Below are 6,551 nucleotides of genomic sequence, written 5' to 3'. Positions count from 1 at the left end.
GTCCGCTACTACACGTGGTTAAGAATCCTCCGCTACAATTTCCAAAGGTTTCCTGGAAGTCATTATTCATGGCACAAGGCATTATGCCTCGACATCAATTCACCTTGTGAATGGCAATTCACCAGAGATTAGCTACAATGGGCAGATTAACCAAATGGCGGATCCTAATATCCACTGCATGTGTCCTCGGTACTACTGATGAAGAAGAGACACATGATCACGAGTGTCCCTACTCTAAGTTTATCTGGCAAAAATTGTTAGGTTAGTTTGGTATTAAAAGACAAATAGGCCAGTGGCATGACGAAGTCGGCTGGCTTGCAACAAAAACAAGGAGCAGGAACATTCAATGGAGTACACTAGGAAGTGCCTTTGCAGCTGCAGTATACCACACATGGATGGAAAGGAATCTCAGAAGATTTCAAAATACAAGGAAAGAAAATAGTAATAGAGTTAGAGAAATTGTCTTACAATTATACATTATGGGAGAAAAATATTGTAAATGGAGGACAATATTAGATAGCATAAACAGATTACCATGTAAATAGGAATCTAGCCACTATAGAGAGAGATCTAGTGGAGGATTCTTAACCGTTACGAAGTTTTGGGTGGTTTTGTGAGACCCGACTCTAGAGTCCAATGAGCAGGTGGTTATACATACTTACACTTGGTTAAATAAAAATTTTCAGTTTTAACCCAAAAAAAAAAAGAATATGTGTTTCTCTTGTTTGACCCAAAATTTAAATTTAGATTTAAACAATTAGATTTAATAATAAAGTAGAGTTAATCTTAGCCGATATTAAAATCCAATAGATATCTTAACCGATTTTGTGACAAGATAATACGGGTATTGTCTAAGTAGCAATAAATAGTGGCAATATGATTATATTCAATAATCCTAAAATGAAGGAGGTAGCATTAATAACAATAAATAGCAATAAATGACATTTAAGTAAATAAAAGCATGTGAGTTACCCGAAAAGGATGAGATTATTTGGTATTCTTTCTGACAATGATGAATGATTGATGAGCCTTTGAATATTCGGATTCTCCTTGGATCGTGGGAGAAAAGTTAGACAAGAATCTCAAGAAAAAGATATATATTTGTATGTGTATAATAAAGCAAGAGTCTTTAGAGAATGTCAATGTGTTATCTTACAAATGAGTGTTCCATGTCCCCTATAATTATGTCTCTTTTTCTATTTATAAGGGTGCATGCGCCACAAAAACTCTAATAGTACAGATCTAGAGAATATTCTGTGGAATATCCTCTTTAAAGTCTTATCTTAAAACTAGCCATTATTACTTTGTTTAAGGTGGGTGCTCGTCCTCGACCTTGATCTCTGTTAACTCCTTGACCCGATCCTTCATCTCTTGTTAGATCACTTCTACCTTGAATGTGTCTTTTGTTGAAGTTGTATAGGTGACACGTGACAGCCCTCGCAAGCCCTCTTAGTGTTGATATAGCCCAAACATAACTAAGATAATTCTTGACTTATACAACTCTGTCAGCATTAGATTATGTTAATATTCTTTTCGAATGTTTCTATGTCGAATATGTTCGATTCGCATTCTATTGTTTCTTAATTTTTTCGTATTTTCTGTATCATTAATTGATTATAGATTGCATTCCAAAATGCAACCTATAAGTCGCACTGAGTCGTAATTGCAGAATTTGACTTTTAAGTCGCATTTAGTGAATGCGTTTTTTATAAAACGCGACTTATAAAATCGCACTTACAAAATGTCTTATATATTGCGCTAATACGACTTATAATCGAATTAGAGGCCGAGTCTATTCTTCAGTCTATTATGTCCTTCCACCTACAACGTCCTCTTCGGTGTTCATTTTGTTTTTGGCGTGAAAAGAATGATAACCTCTATTTTTACAAGTGACTTCTAATTCTTTTTTTGGGAAATTATTGAACTTCTTGTTCGATATTGAGTTCGACATTGCATTTGAGAAATCTCAAGGATACCTGGCACGGTTTTGTGGAGGGTAGAGTGGTGTCAAGGAAAGAAAAATTATTGTTAGAATAATTGCGAAAATATTGTGCTTTTCTAACCATATCATGATATCAATATGAACCGTTGAATAAACACAGCTGAAAACTAGGTGTTCAATAGATTGAAGAAAAGAAAATAATCTCTAAATAAAGAATATCGTCAAGTTTAACAGGTCGTTTTAGTATAGCAATATCATGTGAACCAACGAAAAAAAACAAAAGGAAAACTAAAGGCTCTTTTCTGATAAAAGTTCCCAAACTTATATTATCGGGATAAAAAAAATTAATAGTGGCACACCTATTTCTGTCATTCTCACTTGTACAGGTCATGTTGTTAAAATTTGAGCAAGTTGGTTGTTTGTTTAATTGTATGAGACCAAATAATGTGCCTTATTGCAAGCCTATTTGTCTCGTTTCAGTTTGTCTCATTTCAATTTTACCGAATATCCCCTAAAAGACACGAGCATCTTTATCAAATGTATCAAAGTGCGTTTTTGATGGAAAATTATCGTTTGACTAATAAATCTTTACTTCAACGAAATATAATACTATATCATTAAAGCTAATAACCGACAATTATGTTGACTGAGTTATACGCCTTAAGAGATCTCCCGATATAAAGATAATACATAATTGAGTAGACAATAATTCAATACTAATAACGACCGTGGCTCATGGAGAATATAAATATTGGGTTCATATTAATCCAGCCTTTTCTGCTCAAAGGAAACAATGTAAAACAAATTACCATAGACCTTTAAACATAATTGTATACGGTTAAAATCGGGCCCATCCACTTTTACTATTTGATTGAGATCGGGAGTTTGCATCGAATGATGGCCTCGTAACGAAATAGGCCATATCACGAGGATAAGGTACCAAGTTCAGAACCGATGTACCAGTCAAGATCGAGGCTAGTAGCGATCGAAGCCAAACAAGACAGACATCGAGCAAGATCGAAGATAGTACAATAACAGAAAGGCGAGATATCCCTAACTGGTCGAGGATCACGACATAAATTTCGGTGACTGGTCGAGGATCATGGCGTAAATCTCGGAACAGATCAAATCAGAAACGGTTAATTATCTGATCATGGGATTTCCTTCTGTAATTAGAGTTATACCATAAGTAAAACTCATCTACTATATAAAGGGGAGTATTAACCATTTGTAAGGCACAATTCTCACGTAAAAAAGCAATACACTTTTCTTTCTTGTTGATACGATTGTTCATCAATTTTGCTTTATTTTCAACTATTTTGGTATCAGTCAGTTCGAGGGCACCCTAGAGGGTTGAATTCCGTTTCAATACTAGTTCGCTTTATTTTGTTGTTCATTTCTATTATTAATCTTTATATTTGTCTATCGGTATTAAGTGAAATTGCATATCCTTAGAACCTCATTATAACTTTAATTATTATCCAATTTTAAGGGTAAACAGTTTGACGCCCACCGTGGGGCTAAGGATAATAGTGATTGCTTGATACTGATTCCAATAACACACACTGGTTTACACTTGTTCTCGTAAGAATCTTTGTTTTCAGGACAAACATGTCAAACTCACAAGCAACACTTACACATGGTGACAACAACCTCGGATTTCACGGGGAAAACGATAACATAGCCGCCCCAGGAATCGAGGTGCCTCAGGCCGACCTCGAGGGAGCACTAATTGCAAATCCCGTAGATGTCAGTTCACATGTCGCCCTAAATGCAAATTTGGGAGTTGAGCCCGAAGGTAGTATACACAGGGAAGTTCGATTAGGTGGTCGAGGTACGCAAGGCGAAGAAGATGGTGGAGTTAGCCTCCAATTGATATTCGAAATGTTACAGGCTCAACATGCCGCTATAGGACAACTACAAAATCAACACCGAACACCGAGTAGGGTCGAACCAGAAGTCGTTCAAAAGACCGAGCCTGTGCCGGAAAGGTCGAATGCCAACGAATCGGGGACTGACCCCGCCATTATGAAAATATTCGAGGAGCTCACTAAACGGATTGAATCGAGAGAAAAGAAAATCGAGGCAAATGACAAGAAAGTGGAGACATATAACTCCCGGGTTGACCAAATACCTGGGTCACCACCGATTCTAAAAGGTATGGATTCAAAGAAATTCGTACAGAAGCCCTTCCTACCAAGTGCGGCAACTAAACTCATTCCGAAGAAGTTCCGAATGCCAGAAATTCCTAAGTACAATGGGACCACCGACCCTAATGAACATGTCACTTCTTATACATGCGCAATAAAGGGAAATGACTTAGAAGACGATGAGATTGAATCTATCATACTGAAGAAATTTGGAGAAACCTTGTCGAAAGAAGAAATGATATAGTACCATAATTTGCCGCCTAATTCGATTGATTCCTTCGCCATGCTTGCAGACTCCCTTTTCAAGGTGAAACCAAAAGACAACAAAATGTTGAGAGAATTCGTATCTCGATTTCAGATGGAACGCATAGAACTACCACCGGTCACAGATGATTGGGTTGTTCAGGCCTTTACTCAAGGTTTGAACGAACGAAGTTCGGTGGCATCTCAACAGCTAAAACAGAATTTAATTGAATATCCAACGGTAACCTGGGCAGATGTATATAATCGGTAATAGTCGAAGATCAGGGTCGAGGATGATCAATTGGGGACCCCTTCCGATTCCGCTTATCCAAACAGGCCCGTCGGCAGAACTCAAAGGGATATCGACACTTAACCCCGGTCGAGTAGAGATCGGTATCTACCATACAACGCAGATCGTAGAAACAGCGGCCCAAGACGCAATCCCATCCGAAATGATCGAAGGAACGATCGAAGACGGAGTTCTCAAGTGCTCATGAGCAAAAGTGGCTTTGATAAACATGCCAATCCCACAGAAGCACCACAATTGTCAGAATACAACTTTAACATCGACGCATCACGTATTGTGTGAGCCATTGGGAGAATCAAAGATACTAGATGGCCCAGACCTCTAGTAACCGATCCATCCCAAAGGAACCCCAATCAAACATGCAAATACCATGGTACACATGGTCATAAAACTGAAGACTGCAGACAACTAAGGGAGGAGGTGGCCCGTTTATTCAACGAGGGTCACCTTCGAGAATTCTTGAGCGACCGGGCTAAAAACCATTTCAGAGACAGAGACGCAAACTGGAAAAACGATCAGGAAGAACCACAACATGTGATTCACATGATCGTTGGTGGGATCGATATTCCACAAGGGCACGTGTTCAAACGCACTAAAGTATCAATCACTAGAGAAAAACAAACTCGAGATTATGTGCCAAAAGGCGCTTTATCATTCAATGATGAGGAAGCAGAAGGGATCTCACAACCCCACAATAATGCTTTGGTAATCTCTATCCTTATGAATAAAATTCAGGTTAAACGTGTTTTAATTGATCCAGAAAGTTCGGCCAATATTATTCGATCGAGGGTCGTGGAGCAGCTCGGCCTACAAGATCAGATCGTACCCGCAACTCGGATTCTCAATGGCTTTAACATGGCAAGAGAAACTACTAAATGTGAAATCATACTACCAGTAAATATAGCCAGAATTATTCAAGAAACAAAGTTCCATGTGATCGAAGGCGATATGAGATACAACGCACTACTCGGAAGACCCTGGATTCACAATATGAGGGTGGTCCCCTCAATCCTTTACCAAATGCTAAAGTTCCCAACATCGAATGGAGTAAAAACGGTGTATGGGGAACAACATGCTGCCAAAGAGATATTCGCGATCGACGAAGTGATACCGGTATCGGCACTTTCGTCAACAAAAGGATCAGAGTCCAAAGGAAAATAGGAAGCTAAATAGCAACCACAGCTACTAGCCTCGACTCAATCGGAAAAGCAAGGAACGGATGATGATGACTATTGTATCCCTCGATCCTTCATAATCCCCGAGGATTCCGACACCACCAAATCGACGGTCGAGGAGGTGGAGCAGGTCGTACTGATCGAGCATCTACCCGATCGAAATGTATACCTGGGTACGGGGTTAATCCCCGAGCTCAGGGAAAAACTCATCAAATTTCTTATCAATAATATGGATTGTTTTGCTTGGTCCCATTTAGATGTGACAGGGATCCCGCCGAAAATCGCTACACATCGACTGAGCTTGGACCCGAAGTTCTGCCTGATAAAACAAAAGAGAAGACCCCAGTCCGAGGTAACACATGCATTCATCAAGGATGAGGTAACCAAATTTCTCAAAATAGGATCCATTCGGGATGTAAAATATCCCGAATGGTTAGCAAATGTAGCCGTAGTCCCTAAAAAAGGAAATAAACTTAGAATGTGCGTAGACTATAAAGATTTAAACAAAGCATGTCCTAAAGACTCTTTTCCTTTGCCGAATATCGACTGCATGATCGATGCCACGACCATCCACGAGATCCTTAGTTTTCTCGATGCTTACTCTAGGTACAATCAAATACAAATGAACTCGGAGGATCAGTAATAGACTTTGTTCATCACTAAGTACGACACCTATTGTTATAATTTAATGTCGTTTGGGCTAAAGAATGTTGGTGCCACTTATCAATGCTTAG

The sequence above is a fragment of the Nicotiana tabacum genome, chromosome 2 (assembly GCF_000715075.1).
Source record: "Nicotiana tabacum cultivar K326 chromosome 2, ASM71507v2, whole genome shotgun sequence".
In the NCBI taxonomy this organism is placed as follows: domain Eukaryota; kingdom Viridiplantae; phylum Streptophyta; class Magnoliopsida; order Solanales; family Solanaceae; genus Nicotiana; species Nicotiana tabacum.
This window is presented reverse-complemented; position numbering follows the sequence as displayed.